General features: G+C 41.0%; 1 protein-coding gene and 1 long non-coding RNA gene across 2 annotated transcripts in view; one reads left to right on the plus strand and one right to left on the minus strand.

Annotated features, from left to right (window-relative positions):
* PTGER3 (prostaglandin E receptor 3) overlaps positions 1–14,583 on the plus strand; it is a 197,622-nt gene that overhangs the window by 166,270 nt on the left and 16,769 nt on the right. The window lies entirely within an intron of this gene.
* The window catches only part of LOC136791997 (uncharacterized), a 136,763-nt gene that overhangs the window by 81,933 nt on the left and 40,247 nt on the right, over positions 1–14,583 (minus strand). Inside the window, exon 2 of the long non-coding RNA XR_010835020.1 lies at positions 7,848–7,963. This is a non-coding gene — a long non-coding RNA (uncharacterized lncRNA). The remainder of the gene's footprint in view (positions 1–7,847; positions 7,964–14,583) is intronic.

Here is a 14,583-nt window from a genome sequence, read left to right on the forward strand (position 1 = left end):
CCAGCATAGAAACCACCCAACTAGAAAATAATAGCTGATGTAAATCAGGCAGCTCATATGTAAAACAGATTTTTAAAATATGCTTTATTTTCTCTAATGCACCGTAGAGAAGATAACAAGGATTTGGACATTTTAAAACAGAGAGAAATTATTTAGAGGCTTCATTGGAAAATAAGTATCAAGTTTCAATAAATAAAATCTCATATAGAGAACCTAGAACTGAACTGAAAGAAAGCCAACTTGTTACTTCCACAGCATAAGAAATATCAAGAATTTCTTATGGATTTAGAAATGTAAGACTCACCTTCCCCCTCACCTACCCCACCACCAAAGGGGGGAAAAAAAAAAGATGCTGCTCAACAATGACAAAATATATATTTGGGTTAAAATAATTATAATAATTATGGTACACTACACACAGAATGATCAGCGAAAGGGCTTGGAGCTCAAAGCCGACCACGACCTGAAGCTTTAGCTATTAAACATCTACAGCGAGTCACGTGTGACAAACCAGCAAGGAATATATTTACGAAATTCTCCACTTTTAGATTGCAGTGTTCTGTAGAATTCTAACGGAAATGAAGAAAGATCTGAAAGTTATTAGAGTTTCTATAAATGCCCTTTCCCCATTTCAGGTGGTCTTGAGCTCTCACCCTTAGCATTTTAGAGGGACTCTTAACACCATGTTGCAAGCCTTCTCTTTGTGCCCACAGGGAAAATAGTAAGCTACTTTTCCAAGACTTTCAGATTCCTCATTATCTGTCCCAAACTATCTATCTTCCTAGTTTCATCTTCAGGACCCTCATTCGCACATCCTTATGCTCCAGCTTTCCCCCTTGTTACGTATTCGTCCTCTTCCTCTTCAGTAGCAAGAAGTATTTAAGAAATTAGATTCTGGGGTTAGACAAACCAGGATCCAAGGGCCAGCTCTGCCATACGCCCAGAGTATGACTGACTGTGGAAGTCATTTCAGTCATTAATGAATTCATAAATTCAGCAATATTTATTGAGCCTCTAGTGTGTGCCAGGCTTTGTGCTCCACACTGGGGATAGAGTAAAAAAAAATAGTGCACAGTCCCTGTCCTCACAAGGTCTTCATTCTAGTTGGGAGAGACAGAAATTGTCTGATACATGTCATGATGAAAAACAAAGCTGGGTCAGGATGGGTGTGGAGAGGAGAGAGACTTGTGTTGTCCACAGGCTGTCAAGGAAGGCTTTTCTGATAAGATGACCTTTGAACAGAAACCTGAATGAAGGAGGAAGCGAGGCTTGAGGATATCTGGAAGACAGTGTTCCAGGCAGCGGGATGAGCAAGGAGCATTCCTACTGTATTTGAGGGGCATCAAAGAGGGGGAAAGATGGCTGTCGGGCGGTGGATCCAGGAGACAGTGGTAGGAAATGATGTCACAGAGGAGTGAGGGCAAAATAACGTAGGATCTTGAAAGCCGTGCTAAGAACCTTGTGTTTTAACGCACGTGAGGTGGGAAGTTGTTGGAAAGTTTGTTCAGAGCACTGACATTATCTGATCCGTGTTTTTAAAAGATCACAAAAAGACTGGGTATAATGCAATGGCAGAAGCAGACAGACCGGTTAAAAGACTTCTGCAAGAGTTTGAGAGAGAGTTGAAAAGGGCTTTGATTGGAATAGTGGTGGAGGAAGTGATGTTCTTTGGTAGGATGACTCCAGTATCCTCTTCGGGAATTACTCGTCACTGTCATCATATCCCCGATCAAATGAAGTTGCTGTGACGATTATATGAGGTTCATTAGTGTAAAGCGCTTAGGGCAGTTCTTGGCACATCGGAAATGGTTAACAAAAAGACAGTGTTATTTTTACTATCAAGCTCAGCGGAAATGTCACCTCTTTGAAGACTCCCTCACTACTTACTTCTACCCACCCTCATTGCCAGTACAGTCCTTCTCTTGGTTTGCCCTGCATATTGTACGCACCATTGCAAGAGTATTTATCATAGCATGTACCCTTGTATTTATGCTTTTGCTTTCTCAGCTAGAATGTGAGCTTGAGGAAGAGGGTGACTATGCTTTATTCTTGGGCCCTCAGAGTCTAACACACCAAAGTTTCTAAATACAAGATTGTTGAATGAGTGAGTTTAAATCCTACCTGCTCCATGAAGTTTTTTAACTTACCCTCACCTGTACCTCCACTTATTATTTGGATCAGTCATATCACTTAACATGTATCACTTAACCTATATTATTTTGTACACAAAATTTTAAATATTTTGCATTTATACCTTGATTCCAACTAAATCATAAAGTCTAATTGAACAGGAATTGTATCTTTTATTCTTTGTATGTCTCAGGGTACTATGTACATTCATGGATCAAGTATTATTGTATTGTTAAAAGAAAAGCTTAGTAAGTAAAGACACAGATTGACTTAAGAATGATTTGATAGAAAGGGCATTACATATTTCTGATGTACTGAGTGAGTGATGTTGTTAGAATATAACTATTATTGGTTCAGAGAAACCAGAGTTTACCCCAGAAGCACTAGCCAGAGAAATTGTAGAATGCTTTCAGAGTCACAGGGAAAATAGAGGGACATTTCAGCACTCAAGACTTTTCATAAAAACTTAGCTTTTTCCTGTTTGTTAAAGGCACCAATAGAAAGAGTCTGACTCTAGAATCAGATAGATTTGGGCTCTGGTGTTTTCAGAAGGAAAATGATGTTGAAACAGTTAGACAAAATTATGAAAGATACACAGAATTCAATGGAATGCCATTGTAATATCTAGAAGAGTTGTGTAAGAATATAACAAATAAGAGGGGATCTTCCTCAAGTTCCTATCTACAGGAACTTAGAAACTTGATGGAGTTTCTGTAGGTAGTAAGACGTATAAGTATCTCAGCTGGCAAATTCTGTGCAAAATTCTATCAAGTGATGTAGCATTTTGAGGGGGTTGGGTGCCAAATCTTTGTGACTAGACAGAAGAATCAGGTATGTAGAGCTTGAACTTGAAGGACACAGGTGGTGAGACCATTCCAGTTGGAGGGTGTATTAGTTTTTTAATCACTGCAAACTTAGCAACTTAAAACAACACAAATTTATTACCTCACCGTTCCTGGGGGGGAATCTGGGTATGGTAGCTGGATCCTCTGCTCAGGGTCTCCTCAGACTGAAATCACGATGTCATGCAGGGCTGTGATCTCATCTGAGGCTTGAGCACACTGAGGCTTGGCCTCTTCCAAGGACAGCAGGAGGGTACCCTCACTGCTTCTTGTCTCTCTTTTTTTTTTTTTTTGCGGTACGCAGGCCTCTCACTGCTGTGGCCTCTCCCGTTGCGGAGCACAGGCTCCGGATGCGCAGGCTCAGCGGCCATGGCTCACGGGCCCAGCCGTTCCGCGGCATGTGGAATCGTCCCGGACCGGGGCACGAACCCGTGTCCCCTGCATCGGCAGGCAGACTCTCAACCACTGTGCCACCAGGGAAGCCCTCTTGTCTCTTTTGAGGCTCACTTGGAAAGGTCAGGCCCACTCAGGAATTTTTTTCCCATTTGATTAACTCAAATTCATTGTATCTGGACATTTATTACATCTGGGAAATTCCTTTTGCCATATAACATAACAATCACAGAAGTGACAGCCCATCATATTCACATGTTCTACCCATACTCAAGGAGAGAGGATTATATAGGTCATGTACATCAGGGGCCTGAAATCTTGGAGCTCATCTCAGAAGGCTGTCCACCTACCACAGAGAACAGTGACTGAGGAAATGGGACTCGGTGTGTCCCAACGACATTGCTGATAAGGGTCCAGTCATGTCCAGTTAGTAATTCTGTTTTTTTAAGAAACCTCAGCAAACTAGAAGGCAACCCCAAGAATTACGGAAGTAACATCAAAATTATTGGGGATGATAGAATTGTGTCCTAATCTTTTAATAATGGCATACTTTAGTATTATGTATAAAAAAACCCAAAATATAAAAATCAGTGGTAAAATATCTGAATTTAAGAATCTGTGCTTATTTTGAATCTTAATTATTTGTACTATTTACAAAAATTAGGCCTATTAGAGGAACAAGTCAACCTTGCAATTTCAAATTAAAATGAGTAATTGAGTCATTGCTTTAGACCAGAAATTTCAGGTTGAAATCTTACTTGGAACATTTAAGAGAATTTAAAGTTCACTAGATCTATAAATTTAATTTATTAGATTTATAAGAATTACTTAAGTTCTTGGGAAGTTTGTTAAGTCATGTGATTAATGTACTTAGAAAAAGGAAATAGAGATATATTATCTTAATAAATGTGGCTAAACATTCAAGAAATTTAATTAGGTTGTGAAATCTTCCTTCAAAATAATTATAAAATTTGTTAGATTTATGAATGAATTCATAAAATTTATAAACATACAAGCTTAAGAAAAACAAGGGTTTCAAATAGCTTGAATACTAATTTTGCACCAAAATAACCTTGAATAGTTATTTTCTAGGCATAAAAATTGTCCTCAAGAACATGAAAATACTCATTTGTAACAAGTTTCAGCCCTGCTATTTTGTATGACCTTTGTCAAGTCACTTAACTTCTCTTAGCTTCACTTTCTCATTTGCAACATGGGGTCAGCATATTAACTTGCAGGGTGGTCCTAAAGAGTAAAAGAGATATTTTGCACAAAGTGCTTGACATATTTAGGATCTCAATAATGAGAACTTAAAGAAAAAAAAAAAAATCCAGTTCTTTTCCTAAAAGTAAGGGCAGAGGCCACCTTCACTTTGAAGTTCAATCCTCCAAAACCCTGTTAGATAACAATTCGTTTGTTACGTTACCAGGCACAAATGATACTTAAAAGATTAATTTTAATACCAGAGGCAGTATAGTTGCTTGTGTCAAACCACAGGGGAGGCTGACAACACCCATTAGATCCTCCCCAGAAAGCGGCTGCAGGAAAGCAGCAGCAAACCAATGTCCCATTTCAGTCCTTAACACTCGGGGCACAGAGGACACAGAGTAAGCATCAGGCTCCAAGGACTTTATGCAACTAGCGTTTCTGTGCCAATATCGGGGCCAAATTCCCGGAATGGGGTTTAAAATGCTCGGGGAAGGGAGAAGTGAGTATTCCCTCTAGGCTAATAGTCGCCTGGTGAAATGTCGCTGTATTTGTGTCAGAAGGAGCAGAGGGGTGCATTCCTGTCTGGGCTGAGGGCACACAGAAAACCCAGAGGATAGCAGACCCAATCATTCCACAAGACTTAAGAGTGTATTGTGGTTAATATAGATCAATCCACTTTTCCCGAGTGCTTATATTTGGAAAATGGAAATGTGGTTTCCAAGAAAAAAAAGTGTAAAATGAATTATTCTGAGCACTTATACAAATCTTTAAATGTGTCTAACTTTTTGAAAAACGGCAATGAATTTTGGTGGTAATGCTGTAAGGGAGCAAACTCAAATATAGAAAAGTTGTGTGTGAAAGACAGAGACAGAGATGGAAAGGAGGAATGGAGAAATAGAGAGTCTCAGAGAAAGAAAACAAAGGGACAGATTCCCAGAGAAGCTGTGAGATAAGACCCAGACACAGAGAAAACAAACAAGAAGAGGTGATATTGAAACACAGAGAGGCCTAACGCTGAAAACTGAAGGGACAATAAGGCAAGGCTCTGAAGAAAAGATATTTTGTCAACAAAACATTAATCAGTAGTAGATCGAAAAAATGGAAAATTTTGTTGAAGCCAAGTTGAAGATTGTAACCCAGGAACAGACTCTCAGAAAACTCCAAGAACTGTTCCGCGCATTAGATGTCAAAGCAGAGTCATACAATGTTTTGAAACAGAGGACTATATGTTAATTGACATATTATTGACGGTTAACACAATCCAGGTCTCCACGTACAGCGCGAGTAGTGAGTGGGTCATGGTTAATTGTGGCCCCTTACAAGATTAAGCAGGAAGGTTATCTCCTCAGGATTTATCTTGTGATGCTAGGAGAATACTGCTCTTTATGGTTGAGCAGGTATTTCTGCCTATGGGGAGGTTTGGTCGATGCATGATGGAGATACACAATGCACAGTAGAGGGAAAAGAGGAGGCCAAAGGGCAGAGAAAATTTTTTTATGTTCAAATTTTCTTTGACTTGCCTTAGAATGCGAATTTTTATTTCATCAATATATAATTAATTTTCAAGGATCCAAGGAAGCAGCCAGAGGACCAGGGGAGAGAAAAGACAGAGGAAGATACCACAGGGCAACATTCAATTAGGTCAATATTTATTGTATGCTCACGGGGAACACGGCAACCTCCTGGAACTAAAGTGGAAATGAATTTAATTCTCCCCTGTTCTGAAGGGTGGGCAAGTTCAAGTCTGTGGAGCCACCTGAGGCTGAGGAGAGAGTACGTGCAGATCCATACTGTGCTCTGCTTCCATCTGGCTGGCCTGCAATTCTCTGCCTCCAGGGCAGACCTGCAACCTGTTCTTCCCTCAACCCAAGTGTTTTGTGTCCCCCTAGAGGGGTGGGATAAGGAGGGTGGGAGGGAGACGAAAGAGGGAGGGGATATGGGGATATACGTATGCATATAGCTGATTCACTCTGTTATACAGCAGAAACTAACACAACACTGTAAAACAATTATAGTCCAATAAAGATGTTTTAAATATAAATTAAAAAATAACCCCCCCCCAAAAAAATCTATAGAGAGACAAAGATGAAAGCATTATATACTTTTTTTTTGTACTTATAATATCAGGTCTAAAACAAGTGTTACTTAGTAGTGACACCATATTTCTCAAACATAAAAATTTGAAATCTAGATACTTAAAAATAAAAAATCTTAAAAAATTTTTAAAAGACTGAATCAGAGACCACTTTCATTAGGCTCCCCTCCAAACACACACAATGTTCTGACATATAATGTGCAGTATTTTTAAAACAAATCTCTATTTCAAAAAATTCAGCCAAGAAATATTTCTTAGGAATGTCAGAGTACACAGACACATATCTGATCAAAATGTCTCTGAAAGACCTGCAGAAAGGGAAATGTAATTTGTTATATGACTCATGGTGTCCATAAGACAAAAATAAACCAGAGGTTTAGAAGAAATACAACGATTCCTAGCAGGGAGATCTATAAAACAGACTGGCAAGGGAAGGATGCAATCATCAAAACTCATTATACCTCACCAGGGAATCCACACACGTTCAACCACCTCATCTGATAAATCCAAAAGAAAGAATATGCCTGGCAAAATAATTTATGGGAATACTAGCTTACCTTTATTCTTCTTATACTTTCCTACCCTACAGCCAGACCTCTGGGATTGTTGCAGAGTGGAAAACAGAAGATGCTTAAGATAAATGGTTCTTGGTGTCATGTAAATGTGAGAACTATTAAAGTTGAAGAAACTGGAGGATGAGGGTAGAGAGAGTAAGAGGAAGCTATGTCTCCCAGACCAAGAAATGGGTCAAAGTCAGGACCCATGCGTTGCTCCAATAGCAAAAGTAGGACCCTAAGGAGGTGGCACATGATGGTGGGAATGTCCTCTTGATGTGCCAGGAGAGTGGCACCCTGGGCACCAGAGTTCCAAACTTTACCAAAGATCCTGCACCTTGAATGTGAGACGGAGCATGAGAGTGGCCTCATCAGAAGGGTCAGATCACAGAGTCTGGAGCGGCGGGAATCTCAGTGGTACCCAGTGGACCAAATGGCCAATGACTGCCTGTCACATGATGTGATGCTACCTACCACTAACTCTAGGGCCTCAGCACAATGCCATGGTGCGATGAGTCCCAATAGTGAATGCAATTGAATTTTCTACCACCCTGACAAAATAAGCTTAGAGAACAATTTTAGTTGATTTTATAAAAATAAATAAATGAGATACTTTATATGTACCTGTGTTCATGGTCCGAATGTCATAACTGCCGCACAAACTTTGACATCACGTAGAACTAGGACTGAACAATCCTTGGGCACCTTACTTAATTTCTCCAAGTCTCTATTCTCGCCATCTGCAGAAAGGAGATAAAAGTAGAACTTAATTCATAAGGTACTATAAGTAGTGAGGATTAAGTGGATGTAAAGTTCAGTGCCTGGAACATAGTGTTCAATAATGATCATTACTTATATTCAGTTTGAAAAATGAATCTATGAGAAGTGAGACACAAAGCTTTCAGCCATTCACAAACACAACCATTGCAAAGAGAGAAACATTACCAGTTATGCACACTGTTTGCCAGATAAAAATAAATTATTTATAGTTCTTCAATAGATATACCACTATCCCTTGCAGGAAGGATATGAGAATATGGCCAAGAAAAACACAAACCATCTCCCACAACATGGGGCCACTCAGATCAACATGTCTAATAAACCTCAAACCCATGGGGAAGAACAATAGAGAAGCAATTCAAAGTACTTAATACAGCGATGGCTTTTAACAAGTCAACTGCCACCCTTATCCTCCTTTTTCCCCTCCCTTCCTTCAACACAACCACATCTGGGCTAAAGATATTTATAATTCTCTGTTGACTAACTGTAACAAACCTTTAAAAAGCAGGCTGGTAAACTTGATAAAAGTATCTCAATACGACAGATACACTACTCAAATGGAACGTGGGAGGGGAGAGCATACTTTAATTTTCGGTAAGCTAAAATAGCACCTTAAAAATGGATGACTCCGGGCTTCCCTGGTGGCGCAGTGGTTGAGAATCCGCCTGCCGATGCAGGGGACACGGGTTCGTGCCCTGGTCCGGGAAGATCCCACATGCCGCGGAGCGGCTGGGCCTGTGAGCCATGGCCGCTGAGCCTGCGCGTCCGGAGCCTGTGCTTCGCAACGGGAGAGGCCACAACAGTGAGAGGCCCACATATCAAAAAAAAAAAAAAAAAAAAAAAAAAATGGATGACTCCACACAGGCATAAATGCCTGTGTAGAGTAGAGCTACAGTAGAGCTAATTTCAGGTCAGGGTGAGCCACCTGTCTATCAGGTAAGCAGGTTCGCATTCGCATTAGATTTCTTTTTTTTACGTAATTAATTAATTAATTAATTTATTTATTTTTGGCTGTGTTGGGTCTTTGTTGCGGTGCGCGGGCTTATTGTCATGGCTTCTCTTGTTGCGGAGCACGGGCTCTAGGTGCGCGGGCTTCAATAGTTGTGGCATGTGGGCTCAGTAGTTGTGGCTTGTGGGCTCTCGAGATCAGACTCAGTAGTTGTGGTGCACGGGCTTAGTTGCTCTGCGGCATGTGGGATCCTCCCAGACCAGGGCTCAAACCTGTGTCCCTGCATTGGCAGGCAGATTGTTAACCACTGCGCCACCAGGGAAGCCCCTAGCATTAGATTTCTCATTAGAAATCTTAGCATGATTTTAGGGTCTCCTCATTCTTGCTTCCCTCTATCTTGCCCAAATCATTTGGAACTAATCACTGGTCTCAGGTCGGTTGCTCAGTGGCCCATGATGGAAAAAATCCTGATTTAACAATTCAGCAAACATTTCTTGAGCCTTTGCTATAAACCTGGTAGCAAGGACACAGAGATGGACCAGAGTCCCTGCTGCAGCCCCATCTCAAAACCACGGCACAGCCTTCACCAGCTTCTAACAAGGCCACTTAGTCCTCCCCACCACCTGAGCCACTTCCTGTGGCTCCAGCCACCTCCAAGTATGGCTTGGTATTTTTGCCTTCCTGTGTGGCTACAAGGCAGCTATGACTCAAGGTTTCTGCACTCGTGAGGATTAGCCTTCTCCGGAAAAGAGAAACTCAAGCGTGAGTTTCTTCCAGTGATTCTATTTTGTAGAATAAGGCTTTCACTTTAGCTCCCATTTCAGTTCTTGTTCTAGAAGTCCTCATGTTTCTCTAGACTGTTCTTAGGAGGAGTCTGCCTAACTGACAGTTCTGTTTCCCTGAGGATGGAAATTATTATCCAGAACACAACCTTGAGGGCTGTGATTCTGTGACCTATAGACAGACTTCCTTATGGACACCCTTTGGGATTTCTAAAGTCCACTTATTCATTACCTTGTGCCCAACTCCAGGGAACTGAGCTGCAAAAAGTTAAGCCATCCAAACCCCAAGGATAGATAATTAGGCAGATAGTATTCATTGAGTAAGGGAATAAAACATTCATTCATTCATTCATTCATTCCTTGAGTATTTAATAAGTGCACGCTTGGGTCAGACACTATGTCAGATGCTGGAGCTATGGAGATAGGAGGAAGTAAACCCTATTATCAAGGGGGACATAGTCTCAAAGGGAAAACAAAGAGGATGCAAACAATTATAAAGGTGCAGAGGCCTAGTATATCCATGGTACAAGAACCTTATATGTTTTGCATAGGAGTTTGACCTTTCTCTTACAGGCCCAAAATGGCAAATGGAATTCATCTTGAGGGCCTGCTGGCTCTTGCCTGTCATGGTATTCAGTAAAGTCTATTACAGACAAGGAAGAGAGGACTGTGACACAAATGCTGCCTATTTGCAATATAAGCATAGATATCTTGAGCCACTGAAGAGTTTTGTTAATTTGGAGAATAATGTGTCTCAAAGTTTCTTTCTGGGACTTCCCTGGTGGTCCAGTGATTAAGACTCCGAGATTCCACTGCAGGGGTCATGGGTTTGATCCCTGGTCGGGGAATTAAGATCCCACATGCAGCCTAAAAATAAATACATATATAAATAAATACATAAATAAAATTTAAAAACTAAAAAAAAAGTTTCTTTCTTGCCATCCCAGGTGGGAAAGCTTCTTTAGGATCTAGCCTGGACTCATGAGCATATCTTGTGACCATGAAAGGTCCTTTATCTTTCCAGCCTGTTTACCTACAGTAAACAGCCTGTAGGTTCTGAATTGTGATACCGGCCCTTGAGGAGAAAGTATAAACTGGAAGAGAGGGAAAAGAGAACAAATAAATATGAATAGTATAATAAATTCCAGTAAAGGTACAGTCTTCAAATATAGAGAAGAAAGAACAGCAAAATCTACCCGATGGTAAGAAAACTTTTCATCGAGTAGATTATAAAAGATCCTTACCTGACAAGTGGGAGTCTGAGAGGTGGGGAAGGGTATTTACAGATGAAGAAACAGCCTGAGCTAATAGCATATGATGTGTGAGAGTCAACAGTCTATTCAGTGAACAGCAAAACAGTTTGGTACTGCCAGGGTGGTGGAGGACCAGAGCCAGTGGCAGACATACAACAACAAGGGCAGTTTGGGCAATAGTGCAGGGCCTTCTATAACGTGCTAAGAAGAGCTGACTGGAATAGAGCTGTTTCTTAGACCCACCTGAGGAGGTAAGGAGAATACATTGCAAGTTAGAGAAACTAGGTAGAAACCTAGTGAGGCATTCAGCGCAAAGAAAACAAGGCAGAAATAAGGGCTAATAGGAGCATCGACCCTCTGTCCTCCTGCCTGGGTGAAATACAGAAGCCCAGGTTTGAGTCCTGGTACCTTCACAAACAGCCCTGACCCTTTGTCTCAGGCTGTGGAAACACCACCAACACCTCCAGTCAGATCGAGCTGCCAGTGCCCTCTAGCGGTGGCCCACTTGATGGCCAGATGACAAAAACCATCCAATTCCTCACCCAAGTACCTGCCATGTACTGGCTTCTCTGATGGCTGCTGGAGCCATAGATCTTTAAGACATTGATTTTTCACTCAGGCTCACAGTTTAGGATGTGAGACAGAGATGAACACATCTGAACAATAGTGTGTGGTCAGTGCAAAAAAAATGTGCGATCAGGAATATGCATAAGACAGTTTGTACAGAAGAGGGATAATTAACTTTGGGGTATAGGGACTTTGATGGTGGCTTGATGTTTGGGCTGGCAGTAAAAAAGGCCTTCTGGAAAATGTGCCTGGGCTATGAAGGAAGATTAGGACTTCACAAGGCAATTAATAGGAGATGAGCTTTCCAGGAACAAGAGATCAACATGGGTTAATTTGGAGAATGGAAGTAACTTCCTATTATAGAAGGATTAAGTGGGAACAGAATCAGGTAGATTTTGTAGTGACCCTTTCTGAGGCAGTCTAAATGGTACCAAGTGTTTCCCAAAGTGTTCCATTCAACCAACAGTTACTGCGCATCTTCTGTAGACAATGTGATATGGAATTAAATAATGTTCTACCCTCAAGGTGCTTTAGTGTTAAGACATGTTCAGACAGAGATGTGAAGGCATACGTTCTATAAAATGCAAGTTATACACAAGTAGCATTTGGCAGCAAAGGAAAAGAAACATTTACATTGAAAGGGGCAGTCAGGGAAGCCTTTCCAAAGTAGGAAAGGCTTGAACATTGACTAACGAATGAGTAGGAATTTGCCATGCTGCAGTCAGGAGAGGGTGTGTCTCCATTGTTTCTATGATTTGTGATGCAAAGCTGGCTGAATGTCTTCCTGCCTCTCAGGTCACATTTTACTTTCTTCCTCTGGCTCCTTTTCTCCTTCCCACTCCTGCGGTGATCAGTCCCCCAAGGTTCTGTGCTCAGCCCTCAGATCTCTGCTTTATTCCCTCTCAGTGACTTCATTCATCCCTATGGCCTCCATTTGCAAACCTCAAACATTTTACTTAGCGGAGACACCATATTACCGAGTATATCACTTTTCACCCAGAAAGTCAACCTGTCCCTAATGAAACCTGCTCCAAACAGAACCCACCATCTTTAACCTCTGAAATACTCCCCTCCCTTGGTTGGTTGTCCCCACCAACCTTTAGTAGCCTGATTTTATAAGTCAAGAACCTTGAAAAGACCCTTACTTTCTCCTTTTCTCTCCCCAACATCCAGTGCCTCTCCAAGTTCTGCAGCATTTGTAAATCCTTTTCTTTCTGTGTCCACTATTACTGCCTTAACTTGGTCCCTCATAATGTCTTGCCTGGTTGATTACAGTGGCCTCCTAATCTGTCTCTCTGCTTCTAGCTCACCCCCTCAGTCCATCCTGCTTCATGTCTGCTAAGGTGTTTCTAATAAGCAAGCCTGATCTTCTGTGTTAAGCCGCTGCACCCTTCCTTCTTACGATGCTTCCATGCTCCCTACAACCTGCAGAATCAGGTCTCAGCAAATTAGAGTAGTAGACAAACCTCCCCTTCTAACCCTTCTAGCCACATGTGTTGTCGTCTTCTTCCAGGAATTCTCCAGAAATTCCAAACTCATGTAGATCCCCTAAACATCACATTGTTTAATACTTTCCTGCCTTAAACTGCTGACACCTAGAATGCTCTCCCCAGCACTCTTCCCACATGGCAAACTCCAATTCATCCCTCAGAACTCAGTTTCATGTCACTTCCCCCCAGTGAGTCTTCCTTGACCCTCCCTTTCAGATAAATAATCAATTTCTTCTCTGAGCTACTTCTGGACTATTTATATATATTTATTCTTATGTCATTTTGCGATGATCTGCTTATCTGTCTGTGTCCCTTGCTCCACAGCGGAGCAGCAGTATAGCAGAGTAATTAAGAAAATGGAACTCAGTCCCAGCTCTGACACTTATCAGAGTGAACTCAGGCAAGTTTTTTAATCTCTTGTTGTCTTAGTTTCCTCATCTACAAAATAGGGATAATAATAGTTCCTGGCTTATAAAGTTGTTGTCAGGTTAATGTATATCAAGTGCTTTCAACAGTGTTATATAAAAATTTTCTTTGATTTTTAACTATGAGCATCTTGATGTTAGGAAATTATGTCTTATTCACTTCCGTTTTCCCAGGGTCCAGCAGCATACTACCTGACACAGAAAGTATTGTATGTGGAACAAATATTTGTTGAAAGGAGGAATGACAATCTTTGGCTTTTCCCTGTTTCTTCTCCAATATGTCATAAACCCTTGAGTCTTGCTGGGTTTTCCTTTCCAATATCCCCTGCATTTAGTTTTCTTTCTGTAGTAACTGTCACCACTCCTTCATTTATTCAACAAAAGTTATTAGTAATCAACAGTGTACAAGGCACCACTCTAACTGCTGAGGATACTGCTCTGATCAAGACAAATTCCCTTCATTATGGACCTTGCATTCTAACAGATGACACAGACACTAAATAATAGCATATTAGTTATCTTATCATAAATGTGATATATACAATCAGAGGAATTTAACCTAGTCTTAAAGGTCAGGAAGTTTCCCCTAGAGAAGAAATTTCACTGATATGTGAAAGACTAGAAGTAAATAACTAGCATAAGGTGGTACAAGTTGTGGTGGAGAGCATCCAGGTAGGCAGAGGGAACAGCATGTGCAAAACCCAGAGTCAGGAAGAAATTTAGCACAGGCAGATTTTGCGTTCCCTGTGTCTGAATTATTGCTACAAATGCTACCCAATCTCTTTACAAGATGACCCTCCACACAGCTCTAAGATTAAATTTTCTATCATGTTAATTTCCTGTTCAGAAACCTTCCATGGTTCTCTACTGCTTGCTGAACGACATACTAACTCCTTAGTTGTTTTTCATGATCCACTGAACATAGGCTCCAGTAATGGTCCAGTTTTATCTCCCACAAATCATCTGCATCTATACGCAACAACAACCATCATGTACTATTTGATATTCCCCAGACATTCCTTATTTTTTCTTAGTTTTCCACATTTACTCAGGTTGTTGTTGTCACCAAAATGCCTTTCCTTATTCCTGTCCACTCTTGCTGTTCTACAAAACA

This window comes from Kogia breviceps, chromosome 1 (assembly GCF_026419965.1).
Source record: "Kogia breviceps isolate mKogBre1 chromosome 1, mKogBre1 haplotype 1, whole genome shotgun sequence".
NCBI lineage: Eukaryota > Metazoa > Chordata > Mammalia > Artiodactyla > Physeteridae > Kogia > Kogia breviceps.